At 39.6% G+C, this 17,918-nt stretch overlaps 1 protein-coding gene across 6 annotated transcripts in view; it reads left to right on the top strand.

The window, feature by feature from the left end:
• MID1 (midline 1) overlaps positions 1-17,918 on the top strand; it is a 319,466-nt gene that overhangs the window by 262,169 nt on the left and 39,379 nt on the right. The gene's annotated exons all lie outside the window — the stretch shown is intronic.

Genomic DNA, 17,918 nt, shown 5'->3' with positions numbered 1-17,918 from the left:
AAATATGGTGGCATTCAGAGACTGGATGATGATGAGCCGCTGTGCTAAAGGCTGATCCTAGGATTCCCAGGACAGCAGAAAAGGAACTCTCGGGCTGCACAGGAGTTCATCTTCTCTGGAGAAGATTCATGTTTTGACTCCTGCCTATGTATAATGACTATATATCCAGTTTACTCCAAGTTTGCTAAAACTGACAACTCACGGAACAAATTTAGTTTTTCTCGGTGGAGATTAAATTGACCTGTTTATGGAAGTCGTCTGTAACACACACTTGAATATTTCCCCTTAGATTTGATGCTCTTGCCTTTAAAAACAACTGATTCACAAAGGGCATTGGATCCTGTTACCTTCTTAGGTATGTTCATGAGGAATAATGAGACGACATCAGTAGAAAATCTTCCAGTATTTTAGAATAAGAGATTCATTTTATGAATGAATGAGTATAAGGCGGCTTAGTTAGTTTGATATTACTTTCGGAATAACATTTTCATGTTTCAGCTTTGAAACATTTTTTTAAACATGGTCCAAACCCTTCATTATCTGCTAATCTGTCCAGTTTGGATGGGAGGAACTATTATATTATATTCAGAATCCTCCCTGGAGGCCCGTATTGGAGTATGATTGTATGTACATATCTGTGAAGACCGTCCCTCTGACATATTTGAATTTAGTAATGCAGATTTCTAAGGCTAATAATACTTAGATGGGAAATAATTGGCCTTAATCGGGGGCCCAGTGGATGAGCAGTAGGGATAAAGAGAGAAAACAGGGTTTTACTGATGTATCTTTTAATGTGGTTTCTCCCCATAATAATCTCCCCAGGAATTCTTCATCACATCTCCCTTACACTATTCTACACACAGCCTCCTTGCCTAGAAACATTTAGATGCTTGGCTGGAGCAGCAGAAATTTTTCTGGCATGATATAAACAATAACAATGTGTTGTAACAAATTTTTTAAATGACGATCGTACATAGTTCTAACTTGGCTTTCACATGAGATGGTGGTAGTTGGATAGATCCAGGTGAGAAAGTCAGAGGGGCAAGAGGAACGATCCCAGATGAGAAGGTGACTGTCAGATAGAAGCTTGGATCTCATTATTGCTCTTATGCTTGCCATTCAGAGACTAGCATGATCCATCATTTTGTTAGTGAACCGACCTCTTTTGTTTCTTAATACCTAGTTTAAATTATTGTTCTCAATAAACGAATATAAAATTGCTTGTAGTGGAAATAGAGCTGAAATTATCTTTGTTACAGATTCTGAGAGAAAGGAGCCACATCATCTTTTACCTTCATTTGATTGACTTCTCCTTTTTTAAAAAAATTTTTATTGGGGAATATTGGGGAACAGTATGTTTCTCCAGGGCCCATCAGCTCCAAGTCATTGTCCTTCAGTCTAGTAGTGGAGGGCGCAGCTCAATTCCAAGTCCAGTCACTGTTTTCAAACCTTTAATTGCAGGGGGCGCAGCCCACCATCCCATGCAGGAATTGAACCAGCAACCTTGTTGTTGAGAGCTCACGCTAACCAACTGAGCCATCCGGCCGCCCCTCCGGAAGCTCAGCAGCAGCTCATTGTCTTCAGTCTAGTTGTGGAGGGCGCAGCTCAGTGGCCCATGGGGGAATCAAACTGGCAACCCTGTTCAGAGCCCGCAGTCCAACCAACTGAGCCATCGGGCTGCCCCAACTGATTTCTCTTTTTAATTGCTGAATGTTATAGGGAAAACTGAAGAGCTTTGTTCTAATTTTGAAATTCCCCAGCAAAATAATTGAGTCATGCATATAAAATGTTCGTTAACAAGAGCACAATTGTAGCACTGGTTATTTTTGTTTGGAACAGAAAGATGAAATTTTAAATTCAGCTATTTAAAAAGCCCGAGGCTACCACTGAATGTAAAGGGCTTTCACTGAGGAGCAGCACAAATAAAGATTTTTACAACCATGTGAGGTAACTTCCCAGCCTAGGAATTTATGATAGAGCTTTTACTATGCTTTTAAGTATTTTCACTAGATATAGCATCAAGTTCATATATATGAGGTGATGAAAACTATCATAGAAGCCTAATTCTCTGACTAGGCAAGCTCCTTATTGGGCTATGATCAAGTTCAAGGAAGGCTTCCATCTATTTAAACAAGTTGGGAAGATGGTGCCTCGCTCACCCATCCCTGCAGATGTTAGGAGATGATTACTGTGTCAAGTGATTACAGGTCCACAACAAGGTATAGCCTATCGTGTAGAGAAAGCAAAGGTGGTAGGACTTACGTAAAAGTACACAAAAAACAATGACCGAGCTCCTACTATCACTTCCTGATTTAATTACCCGAATAGCCTATTGAGGTAAATGTCATTCAGATGATCATAGGAATGTGACTAGAAGCCCAACAGAACAGGAATGAGCCAGTCAAGAAATGGATTGAATGCAATCAAGTAGTAAACCAACTGGAGTGGTTACTGAGCATCAGCTGCTCAAATCGGGTGATAGAGTTGAAAGAGATGATTAAAAAGTTAGATTCCTAGGGACACTCTCATGGCAGGAAACAATCCCATGTGCTGGGGAACTGGAAATCCTGTCCAACCAATCATAACAGAGCCCAGATCTGTGGTACCAGTTGAACCAATAAGCCTTCAGGTCTCGTGGATTATTCTCAAATCTTTGGCCATTAATCCTTGACCTGGTAACCTCAACTTCTGTGAGGTGATCAGTTTCATTCCTTTAGCAAATGAAGTTCTTTTTTTCCTCCTCCCCAAGAAGTTTGAGCATTATGTATAAAGATAAAGACCTAAATAATAGCCATAGAGTCAATATTTTGTGTTACAATTTAGGACTAAGACATGTTTGTATTTTAAGGATGTGTAGCATTTAAAGGAATATGACATATTACAGACATTTGACCGGTTAGCTTTGAGATTCCAATCTGAAACAAGTAATTTATTTAGCTCTGTGATTTTAAGTTGTAAGCATAAAATTGTTTCAAACCAAAATAGTAATGTTCAAGAGAACTTGAGCTTCACTACATTTGTAAATTTAATTTATTAGATTTCTAAGAGCTATAATACTTAAGGACTTGGGAAGGTTTACCTTGTTAGGGTTTTGTTTTTATCCCATTAGGCATTTAAAGTACTTACAAAGTAAATTGAATATGTTACGTTTGTAAATGCAATTTAAAATATTACAAGAATTTGGTGATAAAAATCTGAATAATGATTACCCATGGGGGTGAGAATTGACTGGAAGACGGGCTCAAGGGTACTTTCTCGGGTGATGGAAATACTTTATATCTTGGTTAAACTGAAGATTAAGCTGAAAATTAAGCTGTTGGTTATGTGGGTTATCAAAATCTATTGAATTGTCCCTTAAGATTTATGCATTCCTTTGTATGTAAATTTTACCTACATAAAAAATCAGTACAGGAACTTAACCAACTAATGGAACTGATTGTTTAATAGAGTTGAGTCTGTTCAACTTGAGTTAATCAAACATTGATTCAAGGACCCCTGAGAGTGATTATTCTTGGTTTTATAAAATTTCTTGGATTTATGAGTAGATTAATGAGATTCATAATTTTAACTTAAAAGCTTAAGGAAAATTACATACTGATTTGTTGATATACAGTCCTTGGGCAAAAATCCTCATGGTCTTTAACTGCATGTCTATTCCTTCTCCTTGTTGGTTGGACTCCTTGAAAAGCAGGACAGTATCTTTCTCGAGTATCTCCTGTGTTGAGCACACAGCATATGGCTATTGATGAGGCAGAGAGACCAACTGCCTCTTTCTTTCCTCCCTCTGTCACTAGCACATTTCCTTGGATCAACATGTCAGATAAATTCTTATCCTGAAGGACAGAAAGGACCCCCCCTTGAGAAGACTGTACACAGGATAGGGTTTCTGTGATGGCACATCTCAGCAGCCACAGGTCCCTGGAGGCAGTTGCAGATGGGTGATACACACAGGGAGCTCCACCCAGAATGAATGTGCTGTCACTGGATGAGGGCTTAGAGGATGGGGTTGACCGAGGGAAGTCAGGATGAGAGAGCTGTCCATTGGGTCACTGCTAAGCCCTCAAGGGAGGTCACAGTGGGTCTTTCTCATCCCTTCATTGTAAACCTATTTTTTTCGTTTTGATTCTCTGGGATACCCTTTCTATCCCTTCTGCTTTACAAAAGAAAAAATGACCAAATAGACACTTTGAATCAAGTTGGGGAAACCATTTTTAAATGCTTCCACACGTGTAGGATGGCTAGTCAACCTAGGTCTGAAGATAGCTTATAGGGTGACAGCTTCAATAGCAGACTCTCTTGATCCCCAAACACACATTCTCTCTCTCTCTCTCTCTCTCTCTCTCTCTCTCTCTCTCTCTCTCTCACTCAAAATCAACAACTTATATCTTAATTCTACAGTCTTTTCTCTTCTAGACCAGGCGAGATTCGCTTTTCACTGTCCTTTTGGCAACACCCATCTTGTACAGTGACAGTGGTCTCCAACTTCCCTCCCATCCCCTCTCCCACCGCCCTCGTAACTTTCACCAGTGCCACCACCACAATTTTAGGAGAAAACCCTAGGAGAGCAAGTAAACATGGATAGCTTCAAAGAGAGATGGTGCAGGCCCACTCGGTCAAAGATACAAAAGGAGTCAATGAGAAGAAGGTGAGGTCAAGGAAAGACTACCCCCCTCCAAAGTTAAGCCTCCCAATTCACCTTTTTGCCTTAGCTGGGCTCTATGTGAGATCAGCCATAGCCTGCTCTCTGCAGTTGACCCCAACAGGGCTTTTCGCAAGAGACAGTAAGATATAACTGGCTCTGATGTTTCTGTCTCCACTCCCAGGTGACCAATTCAAGATACATGCCCACTACACCCTGCATATTGTTGTAATTCTCTGATGTCCTATAGACATGCTCTCTTTTTCCTCTGCTCTGGTGCCTTTCTCACCTTCCTCACCCTTGGGTTTCCCAACTCCCTTCTTGCTTCCTCTGATCTCAAAAAAAAAAAAAAACACCAGTCCTACTTCCATATTTGTCAGCAAACCTTCCCCAGCTACTCACACACACCAATTGCCCCATTTCTGAAACCCTCTGGAACCACACTGTCTAATGAAAAAATAATGGAAACCGTATATCTAATTTAAAATTTCCAAGTAACCACATTTTAAAAAAGTAAAACAAATAAGTAAAATTAATTATACTACTACATTTTTTGACCCAATACATTCAGAACATTATAATTTCAACATGTAATCAATACAAAAATGACTAATGCATGCATTTCATACAGCACATCTCAATTCAGATTAGCCACATTTCAAGTGCTCAAAATCCACAAGTGGTTTATTTATTTTATAACTGGAAATTTGTACCAATTATTTCCCTTCACCATTTTCACCCACTCCTACCCCCTCCCCTCTGGTGACTATCAATTTGTTCTGTTTCTATGAGTTTGTTTTTCTTTTGTCTTATTTGTTCATTTGGGGTTTTTTTGTTTGTTTTTTAGATTCTACATATAAGTGAAATTATATAGTATTTGTCTTTTTCTAACTTATTTCACTTAGCATAATACCCTCTGGGACCATCCATGTTGTCACAAATGGCAAGATTTCATTCTTTTTTATCGCTGAGTAATATTCCATTGGGCACACACACACACACACACACACACACCCCATGGAGATATAGTCAATGATATTATAATAACTTTCCACCATGACAAATGGCTACTGGACTTAGTGTGGTGACCACATCATAAGTTATATAAATGTCAAATCATGATGTTGCACACCTGAAACTAATATAATATTGTATGCAAACTATAATTTAAAAAAACTGTTTAATCCCCAAGTGGCTTGTGGCTGCCATGTTGGACCACATAGGTCTAGAACTTCTGCAGTCTATGGTTTAGCAGTTAATTATGCGTGCACTTGGCATGCATGTTTGTTAATTGTTCTCTAGTCAAGTCATTTACTCAAGAGGGCGAAGTCCCATTTCTATCACAGGCCCTAGTGTGCTGCTTTGCATATTGTGGGCACTCAACAAGTCTCTAGGATTGCTTCCAGTTTTGTCACCAGTACACCAGTAACATCCGGTGGGGACAGAGTCCCAGAGAGCAATTTCCAGGCCCTCGGCCTCATGTGGAAAGGTGCTGGCTCGGGTAGTAAATGGTCATCAGCTGTGACTAGTTGGCCATCAGCTGTTACCAGTGAGCCAATTGGCCACTGATATAACTGCCGTGACACCATTGGTTGGTTTGTTGGTTGGCAGGCAGAGAAGTGGACGGTGGATTGTGTATCATGTGGATCCTACTTCGTGTTTCTCGCCCAGCCGCCAGTGAGAATATAGTGATATGACTCCCCTGTCTATGGCTCCGTGGGTGTTCCTTTTTGGCCTCACCATATCCTGCGTTCTTATGCGGGGAGCAGGACCAGCAAACCCCACATGACACCCTGCATGACACATCCTCCTCCTTCATAAAGAAATAAGAGCATCCTCATTTCCTTTCACTTTCATTCCATAGCTACTAAGACTTTTGCAAAGAGCTCTGGAACCCAGTAGCTTTAGCTACCTGTACTTTGAGTGGAGAAGGGAGTCCACCTTGACACTGACAAGCAGGGACTGCATCAGAAATTTAGTTTTCTGGCAGAGTCATAATAAGCACGGAATTAAGATTTGTGTGGTTCCCAGTTTTATAAATAGGGTTTGCAAGGGGAGAGTGTTGGCTTGTTTCTTTTGGGTGCAAAATGTTTCTTCATTTAGCATGGGCTACGAAAATAATGATGCCAAACGGATGATGTCCTAAAGGAAGGTGCTTTCTTTCCCATGTCTGACATAGCCTCAAGCTAATCTTAAGGAAAGAACGGGTGCCTGGGTAAACAATGCCAACAAATGCCCATGTAAAGAAGACATACCAGTGCTCACCTGGAGTCAGGCCCGGCTACTTAAACAAAGGTTTGCTTTAATTTTTGCGGAATAAAGGATTTTTTCCCCCTTCTGTTTTCCATGAAATGGTCTTAAAGAATTCCTCTTGTTTGTGGTCTCCAAAAAATTAGAACTATGCCCACGAGGCCAGCCGTTAGAGGTTCTATTAAACAATAAGAAGCCTTTGTTCTTGGTAATAAAATTAAAGCAAGCAGTGTTTCCATTACCTGGCAGGATGCCGGCTCCCTGCCACCCCCTGATCCTGACAGTCGTAAAGAGAGCATTCTGTTTCCCAGGAAGAAAGGTGAGAAGGCAACATCTGTCAGGTTAGTACAGAGAAATATAGTTGACCTTTCAGATAATGGAATAATCCCGAACTCAAGGGTTTTTTTAAATTCAGTTTTACTGCAGAAACTGTACATATTGAGGCTTAAATCTATAAGGCCATCGTTTTAGAAAGACAATAATTTCACAATGAGTTGAAGTGATGGAAAAGCGGTAAGATAAAGAAATGTATATGTTTTAGTCAGACTCCCTAGACTTTATGTGTTTTCTTTTCCAGGCAACTTTGCCTGCCATTGCTCAGATTTAGACGCATTTGTGGTCAGTTGCAAATGAACGTTTGTGGGTAGATTGTGGCCCCATCAGGAGTGACCAAGGTTAGGATAGAACGCACTGTCAGATGCAAACTCTGTTCAGCTGTGCAATTAGTCGTAAGTCGTTGGAGCTATAGAACACATTGGCCGGATGTGACCCCCGTGCCCTCTGACCTCTACTAGAGCCCTTAAAAAATATCCAGATTGTCGTCCTCTCTAAGGTAAGTGCCTGTCTGTAACTGTCAGTGCACTCACTAGTCAGTACGTCCCTGGCCTGAGAGCTCCCAGCAGCAAGCAGGCTATGACTCTGCCTGGGGGCTTTTTCTGCCTGCCGCAGTTAATTCCAGAGGAGAGTTAATGCCCATCCACCGCCAACAGCCTCCAACCAGCCACTGATGGGAGATATTACAGCTGGAGTGTTCTGCACCATTTACCAAAGTTACTCATTGGGATTTATCTCCAGTTGCCCACAGTGGTCTTGGTAAGGCACACTTCACTGGCTTCATACCTTTCCTTATCTCACTTCCCCACCCCACTACTAGTGTTTCCTGGCAACCACTTGTACTTCCATCCTAGTCTCATGCCCTGCTTCGAGAACAGAATCCGCAGACCTCCTCTGAAATGGAATGAAAGCACAAACCCCCTTCCCCCAGCGTGAGCATGGCTCACGTGTTTAACTTCCCTAAACTCTTCTCTCTTTCACTGTACTTGAATGAATGTGAATATTAAACACTGGGCATCAAAGATAGTTAAAACTCAGTCTACCGGCTTCTGTTGGTATCCTAGAGTGACGCCAACCAAGCAAGAGATTTCATAGATGTCACTTGTGGATGCATCAGAAAGACAGAAGAGAGCTTGACATTTTCCAGTTATACTTCCAAGTGCGAGTCTTATCAATCAAGTATATTTCACACACTGTAAAAATACCAAAGAGCAGGGATCCAGTCCTCATTTTTCATAACTTTGCAGGGGAGCAAATGGCATCTATACTTGAGTAACTCAAGCCTGCATAGGTGGCCAACTTTGTATTTTTCCAGTACCTCTCTATTCAGGAATCATGGCAAACAACTGAAAAGAATGTCACTTAATGAGAAATGGTATGTAAGATTGAAAATGACTCATGGAAGGTCATAGGATAAAAGCTTCCTCTTTCCACTAGAAATGACTTCCCTTCCCTGAAACACATCACCTCCCTCCTCTTCTGTAAGTTATTTTTTAACTTCTCACCACAATGTCTAAAGGCAAATTTTTGCCAGATATATTTGTTGAAAATTACTTGATCCAAAGTATCACTTTTCAGAAACTTTATGAAAAAGACTTGATAGAGACAAGTGCCCATGACAGAGACAAGTGCCCATGACAGGTTAATTTTTGTGTGTGTGCCCAACCCAAACGGAAGGGTGTGGAGCATTTGTTTTATAAAGTGTGTAATTAATAAGAGAAAGGAAGGGAGGAGTTTATTGCTTTTAAATGAATTATGAGCAACACCTTCCATTCTGCTGTTGCTTTTTGGAACTGCTTTAAACAGAGTTACCATTAAACACGAAAAGAAAAGTCCGGGGCATTAATGCCAAGAATGTAAGATTGAACTCAGTTGAGTGTACTCTGAGAAAAACATCCCGGGGAGAGCAGCATTTATTACAACTGTCACAGAAGTCAGCAGGACACCACAGGGAAAGTAAAAACCATACTGCAAGTATATTTTCATTTTCAGACTGAAATCCTATGAATTCAGTAATTACAAGTCTTCATGCCTTGAAGGAAGAAAACTAATATTTATCAAGTACCTACTATGTGCCAGATAGTTTACAGATATTTTCATGGGAAGTATGCAAATGAGGAAACATTCTGACAGGAATGTAACATGTTTTTCACACCTGCTGCTTTTTGATTGCAAAGTCCATGATCTTTTCCTCTGTGCTAGAGGTGGGTAAATTATGACCCTAGAGCCAAATCTGACTCACCTGTTTTTGTAAACACAGCTTTATTGGAACACAGCCACACCCATTTAATTACATAATGTCAATGGCTGCTTTCTTATTACAACAGTAGCATGGAGTGGTTACAACAGAGACCATATGGTCCACCAAGCTTCAAAGTTTTAGGTATTAGCAGTGGCGTTCTTGTTGGAGACTTTTATCGTATTGTTACAGTTGTGTTTCATTTATAACAAGACTTTTATTGCCCAGCTCACCACCGTGTGTTGCCATTTTTAATAGCATCTCGCTTCCTTATCTAACATTCAAACTTCACAATCTCAGGAATCTCAAGAAAAGAGGATTTATCGTGAGGTTCTTGAGAACTGTTTTTTGATCTCATAGCAGAAATATAACAAAAGCCCGTCTGGATAGTTAATCGATATGTAGACTGGGTGTCCTCTGGGTCAAATCGTTTTTCACCATATCACACTTTATCACTGTGTGATAAAGGCTGAATTACACGTAGCATCTGTCCGTACCGTTACTACAGTTACTTCTCACCAAAAGCGCTTTAGGAGAGCATTCCGCGTTTTATTTTCCTGAGATGCCATTCATGGGATTTAAAAAGCTTTAAGTCAAAAATGTTCAATACTAAATCAACATAGTAAATATTCAAAAACATTGTTCTGTACTTCGGCTTCTCCTCCACAGACAGGGACCCTGGAAACTTGGCCATTCTTCACTTTCTCATCTACTTGAACTAGGTCCACAAATATCTGACTTTGGTGTGAGAGAGTTTCAGGGTGAAGATTACATATAAACATATTAGATGAATCACAGTAATACGCTCTGCTCTTACTCAGTTCTGCTTGGCTCAGTTTTATATACAAACTCAAGTATTAGAGTCCCTTTCATTGTTCCTTCTGGCAGCTCTAACTTCTGCCTCAGGGTCTGGAATGTTCATCACAGCTGCCTTTGGCAATAAAACCCGTCAGATCCTCATATTTCTCTTCGCACCTGGTCAGCAGTCCAAGGCAGGGCATAGGGTTCCCTCGCATGCAGGTTTTCCCTGCGCCCTCATCTTCCTGACCAAATGTCCAGCTTATCCATAGCTCAGCTGTGTTTCAGTTGCTCCAGCCCCAGGCAAGTTGGAATTAAGTCGTCCAATGTTTTTCTTTTTGAGTGAGATGGGATTGTTGTGGACATTATAACATATAACAATATGAAATAATAGTGTTATTAAAATATAATAACACAAATCCCTTTATAATTGTATGCAGACTGAAAATTATACATTCTTATTAATAAAGTGCTGTTGAATTTAAGCAATAACAACAGCAGCAACATAGCATCAGACAAAAAAAGAGTTTTTACCTTTCTCAAGGTTGCCTTAATTTGAATCATGGTACAGCTTTGCTTTTTGCCGTGAGGACCAATTTTAGGCAAATTTGTAAAGTACACATCATTCCAAAACCCCAGTGTTAGTAATGATTTCAAGGGCTAGCAAGGTTTAGGGTCTTAAACCAAAGGGTTTGCAGTCTGACAGTACAACTTCAAGAGCGCAGTAATGGTGGGCCAGTGTGGTAGAGGCCTCTCCTGGATGGCACAGGTCCAGGGGCACCATTCTCATGGAATTCATAGTGAATGGTGGCCTCTGGAATTGTGCAATGCCAGCACCCCTCTTTCGTCAACACCCTAAAATAACATTTCCTTTCTCCAACACTTCGGGGTTATCTTCTCCTATGCTCACTTCAGTGTTTTCATCTGTATATGAATAGGAAGTGACCTGTCAAGTCACTGTATCCTTTTCACAAAAGGAATGAAAAGGTTTTATTCTGAAACTCTAGGGATGGCTACTTCATTTTAACAAAGCGTTGTGAAATAAGAAAATGAGGATTTCTAAAATGCTTATTAATAAGCTCAGTTTCACTGTGAGAACCTGCCAGATATTTTTTCCCCATTGATGATTCCTTCTAAGAGTTCCATAAAATGTTTCTAAAGACATTAGGGCCACACATGACTCAAGTCTAATGATGTTTATACTCTGCATGGAACATCTCGCTTTGCAGTTGAATACAAGTCAAATGAAAAGAGCAAGATTTTAGAAATACTTAGAAACTGTTTACAGACTGCTAAAGAACATTTCACAGACACATAGTCCACTTTTTAGTGTGTGTATGCAATTAAATCCCTTTAATGTTTGTACATATATGACAAGAACAAAATAATAAATTGTCTGCTTCACCTCACCCCTTCTGTGAAATACTGTAACGCTATTATACCATAAAACTTAGCAGTGGGACTTTTTCCTGGGCATTGCTAACCAAGCGCTCTGGAGAAAACAGCCAAGCCATTTATGTTATTAACTAATCTGGGGAATGAGTACGTGTAACTGGATTTCTAGGAAAGGCAGATACACTGTACACCAAGTGGCAACTTACACAGGACTGCAACTGATCGTTGGGATCTGAGATGAGTGTCAATGCGGCCCAGTGGCCCTCGGTGCTGAATTAGATCTCAGGGTTAGGAGGGCAAGACATGAGTGTTGACCTTCTACACTCACTAAATTATCCAACTTTCTAATTTCTCTTTCATTAGGCTGTAACAGGAAGAGAAAGTTGGTCTGTCAAAAAAAAAGCAGCAAAATGACCCTAGGAATAGGAGAGGGTGGGTTAGCCAGCCATTCCCTACTGAGCAAGACTGATCTTCTGTGTCTTAGTTACGTAATTTCCCTTCCCATTCAATCCCCAACCCTAAAAGCAAGTCATCCTGGTAGATTCTATTTTCTTTATTTCGTAAAAGATAAAAGGAGGTTCTGAAGGGTTAAGCGACTTGCCTGAGGCCGCCCCACTAACAGGTGACGGAACTGGGACTCCAACCCCGTGCCACTGGCCGCAGAGCCAGTGCTGCTTGCACTTATTGTCTTCGTCCTTTGGTTATAGAAGAGCTGAAACAAGCAGACAGAGTGCGTCCTTGTTTAACCTCAGCTGGGTGCTCCTAGGGTGACCCAGATTTTCCCATGCTCTGAGCATATCTGCAAGTACATGTGGAAAGGCCGTATTGATTTGGGGGTTACAAATTCATTTTCAAAACATTTTAGCAGGTTGGCAAATCCGCAAATACAGAATCTGTGAGTGATGAGGATAGACCATAGTTTGTGAGGAACTAGAGCCTGTTAAAAGCAGAGTCAGGAGTGCTTGTAAACACCCTTTCCACATCTTTTAGCTGGTTCCTTTTTATCCCTCAAGAAACTTGTCAGAATTTTTGTCTGACCACCAATAAAAGGACCCTACTCTCAGGCATGTTCATTAAGAGGGTACATTACCCTCTTTCATTTCCTTGATCACTTGTCATGATCTGACATTTTTATTTATGCCTTGAGTTGTTCAGCCTGTTCCTCTAGGCTTATATGTAAACTCTGTGATCATGAGAACTTGGTCTCTCTCGGAGCCCACTGTATGGTCAGTACTTGGAATGCTGTCTGCTACACTGTGGGAACCTAGTTGCTCTTTATTCCAATGAACACATGAGTGGATAGATGAATGAATCGATGGTTGTATCAGCTCTTTCAAAGTGAAGGCAGCAAGTGTTTTTTAAGAGTAGCCATGACATGGGCTCTGGCACTTGCAGCCTCAATAAGGTGTTAGGGCCTTAAAAAGATGACAGTAACTCCCGAAAGAAGAAAGAAATTCCAAAAGAATTGAAATGGGATATAACTTTGCAAGAATTTATTTAGAGTATTTTGCAAAGAGATGAAGTTAGTACTGAGGACTAGAAGACAGTGGTGAGGAGAAAATGAGGCATTTCCAGATGAGAAAAGAAGCTGTACCACCAGATATAGGGAAGAAGCGTGTTCCATGCATGGGTGAAGCCAAAGCAGAGATGAGGGGAACGTGGCTGAGTTTCTCCTCATGAGGGGCTGAAGTGATATTTACTCAGGAGTATAATTGAAATGAGAAAACACAGTAGCAGCGAGGAGCCTGGAATGGGAAAAGGGCTCAATTTCAAGCTGTCTTTTGTCCTGCCATGTCAAGGGCCCTGAAGGACAAGTGCTCCATTTCCACTGTCATCCAGAGGTGGCATACAGAGTCACCTAGCACTGGCCATCATTCCTAATTATCTCCATCCCACTCTTGCTTTTAGGTTAGGGACCAAGAAGGAGACTGAAGACACAAAGGTGGAAGGAAGGGTAGGTCTGTCAGTGTAGGTTTAGGGGTTGTTTCTTGCAGCCTTAGATTGGCCCTACTCAAAGCACGTTCCCTCAGCCTTAGTGATTTCAGAATCAAAACACGTGAATCAGAAATGAAAGCTAAAATCATAACCAGGGGCTGCCAGCTTCCAAACTAAACCTGGCATCTAGAATCACCTGAACACACTGCAAGTAACCCATAAACCCTGCTATATTTGAATTAATAGCCCATATAAGAAATTAAGTCCAATCAAATCATTAACTTTTTTTAAAGTGACATATAAAACAGCAAAACTGTGGAAAACTTCTTTGTAGTAAAAGAATTTTAGAAATATAGGATAGCATTCAACTTATTTTATTGTACCTTTTGGAATATAAGAATGCTAGAATTACAAAAATTTGGAAGCTTCATCAAAGTAGAAAAAGAGATTCAACTTTCCTGATTTCAAAGGAGAGTCAACTCTGTATTTGAAAGATCTAAGGAAAATAGTTGGCCTGAAATTAACAGATCATGTTTCCAAATTTCTGGGAATTTATAATTTGGGGTGATGTTGATTGTGATATGAACGTTCTCAAAACATATTTGGCTCCACAAAGTAGATCTCAGTCCACTTTTTTTTGTAAAACAAATCTATCCATTGTAAATATTGAATAGTCAGAATTTGGATTAACTTGAACGCATATTACCATAGCAACTGGGATACTTTTCCTACCATGGAAGAACCCAAATCAGTCTATTAACGAAACTACTTCTCAATGCAGACAGTACTACCTCAGATTTGTCCCTGGCTTCATAATGTTAGATATTTCCTCACATATTATTCCATGTATTTACCACAATAATCTACGTGGCTAAAAGAGCAGTTGTTAGTCACCTCATTTTACAAAATGGGAAACTTAGAAATGTGAATATTCCTTGACTTCCCTAATACCGTCCTATGAGTAGAACAACTACTCCACATTTGATGACACCTACTCTAGGATTACTAGTGGGGTCTCATCAGATTTAGTCAGAAGCAGAATAGCTGTAAGCACAGTATAGGTTAGCAACATCAAAACCTGAGGACCGCACAATGTGGTCAATTGATTTTTGACAGAGGTGCTAAGATACTTCAATGGAGGAAAGAATAGTCTTTTCAATAAATGGTGTTTAGACAACTGGATATCCAAAGTAAAAGAATAAAGTTGGACTCCTACTTCACATCACACTGAAACGTAACTCAGAATGGCTCATAGACCTAACTGTAAGAGAGAGAACTTCTAGAGGAAAACAGGCATAGCTCTTCATGACCTCGGATGAGGTTTCTTAGCTATGACACCAAAACCATGACTGACAATAGAAAAATAGAGAAATTGGACATTACCAAGATAAAAGCTTTTGTGTTTCAAAGGGCACCAACAAGAAAATGAAAAGACAACCCACAGAATGGGAGAAAGTATGTGCAAATCACACATCTGATAATAATAGACTTGATGAATATATAAAGAAGCCATACAATTCAATAATTAGAAGACAAATGATACAATTACAAAATAAACAAAGGATCTGGATAGTTGTATCTCCAAAGTAGATGTACAAATGGTCATTAAGTACATGAAAAGATGCTCAATGTCTCTAACCATCAGGGAAATGCAAATCAAAACCACAATGAGATAACACTTCATATCCATTAGGACGAATTTTTTTAAAAAGACAATTTCAAGTGTTGACAGGGATGTGGAGAAATTGGAAGCTTAATATACTTGCTGGAATATAAAATGGTGCAGCCACTTTGGAAAACAGTTTGGAAGCTCCTCAAAAAGTTAAGCATAGAATTGACATGTGACCCAATAATTCCACTCCTAGACTCAAGAAGAATGAATACATATGTGCACACAAAAGTTTATACATGAATGTTCATAGCAATAGTATTTATAGTAACCAAAAAATAGAAATAACTCAAAGGTCCATCTACTAAAGAATGGATAAACACAATGTGGTATATCTCTAAAATGGAATGTTATTTGGCATAAAAAGGAATGAAGTACTGACACAGGCTACAACACGGGGGAATCTTGAAAACATTATGCTAAGTGAATAAGCCAAACAAAAAAGACCACATATTGTTTGATTCCATTAATATGAAATGTCCAGAACAGGCAAATCCATAAAGAGACAGAACGTAGGTTAGTGGTTCCCTACGGCTGAAGGCAGGGGGGTAGTGAGAATGTGGAGTTACTGCAGATGGGTATGGGGTTTCTTTTGGGAATGTTGAATATGTTCTAAAATTAGATCGCGATGATGATTGTACAACTCTGAATACACTAAAAAACCACAAAACTATATACTTTATAAATATCTGAATTTTATGATATGTGAAACATACACATATCCAATAAGGCTGTAAAAAAAGGCAACGCTTTCCCCTCCCCCCAAAAAAAATCCATAGGATATAATTTTGTGTCTACACAGTCCTAGAAAACTAATTAATCGAATACCTGCCTATCGAGTGCTTGCCGTGTATCATGATAGCTACTTGCTTCATTACATTTTACCTTTTCTCTTCTTGGAAGGTCATTTTACTATCCATTCATTCAAGAAATAGTTTTTGAATGCCTATTCTGTGCCAGATAGGGCACTGGGCGCTTGGGATAGATGCCTCATTTAATACAGCAGCCAAAGGTCCCTGCGCTTATGGAGCTTGCATTCCTATTAGATTTATCTTGCTTGTATGCTCAAGTACAACTTAGTTCTTAGAACTCATGCTAGGAAGCACTTTCCAAGTGCAGGGTGCTATTTTCCAGAAATTTCACTTTCTCCATCATCATGTGCCCATGATTTCAATATGATCCCATCCTTTTCGTAGCTCGGTTGTAGTCAGTTATTAAATTCAGTTTGAGGTCAAAAGGAAAGATAAGAAATTTCTTGAGAGTAATGGAGTTTCGGGTAAATGTTTCCAGAGATAGCAAAATTTATTTGGGAAGCCTTAAGGGGAACTAAAAATGATGACATAAAAGTAATAATAGTAAGGGAAATTGAGCCCAGTGATTAACTTCCTTGAAATATTAGCTGAGTTCCACATTCTGTACTGGTCCATCAGTGCATTTGTAATGTTTTCTTTTGTTCATGAAACATTTGGCAAATACGTCTGTGTGCTTATCTGACATAGGACATGACCTCGTGGTTTGCTGCAAATGTCCAGTAACCATCATCTTCTCAATAAGATGTCTTGAGTAGTCTCTCTGCTGTCTTATGATCAGGAATGAAAGTCAAGGAATTCTAGCCTCTGGAAACAGGACATAATTTCTCTGAAAATCCACCAATAGATTTTTATCCTGAACTCCTGACCCTACTTCCAGTTTGTCTCATTCAAAGAGAATGAAATTAAGTCCAGTTAAATAAAGTATCCCAAATCAAAAGTGCTTAACGCCTGGGCCATGTCTCCTCCCTGAGATATGCTGGAGTAATCAATGCTACTGTCGTTCCTTGTAATGCTGCAGCTCCTCCTGTGCTGTGTTAAAATCATAAAACTCTTGCAGGCTATCTCCATTTCCCACAGCTGTGATTTCTGGGTCTCTGTTTGTGAATAAGCATTTCGGAATTGTCATGAGGTGGAGGAAATGGTATGCTCGGAGTATTTCCCAAGCCCAGTTGCCAAGAATGAGCTAATTCCCACCCTCCCTTGCATACAATGAGTCTTCAAAACTTCAAATATAAGCCGTTCTATCATAATCTACCTTTCTAGGAGAGTGGTGTGCTTTCATTGTAAAACCTTGGTCTTTCAGAAGTATACCAGAAGTAAAATTTTAAATTATGTCATACGATTAATAAAATATTTAACTATCCTTTTCTTTTTTGATTTTTATACTGATTAAATACAAAGTTGATGTCTATATTTAAAACAAAAGTTAAATAAAGGTGATATAACCTTGCTACCTTGCTCTTGTAAAATTTGTCCAAAAGACATTGATAGTAATCTGTCCTCTATAAATGAAGATTTGGGTTTTTTTAAAACTTACTTTTTATGTTTAATAGGCCAAAATTGCACTTTCTTTCAAAATATATAAACAGGAATTGCAAATCGATTTCAAATGTCACTTTCCAACTAACTGGTAATAGCTATGTGCATGTTGTGTTAAGGGTTCTGAAGCTTAGTCTGGCTCAGCAGAAAGACTGCTATCATTGGATAATAATGTTTTCCAGGAATGCAAGACAGGGAGTACACATATAAGTTCTATATTTTCCATCCCTGCAGAATTGGAAGAAGAGTTCACATCTAAAATGTTACCAGAAACATACTAGTCTACATTAAAAAGAGCATTAAACTGAA

This window comes from Rhinolophus sinicus, chromosome X (assembly GCF_036562045.2).
Source record: "Rhinolophus sinicus isolate RSC01 chromosome X, ASM3656204v1, whole genome shotgun sequence".
In the NCBI taxonomy this organism is placed as follows: Eukaryota; Metazoa; Chordata; class Mammalia; order Chiroptera; family Rhinolophidae; genus Rhinolophus; species Rhinolophus sinicus.
This window is presented reverse-complemented; position numbering and strand designations above follow the sequence as displayed.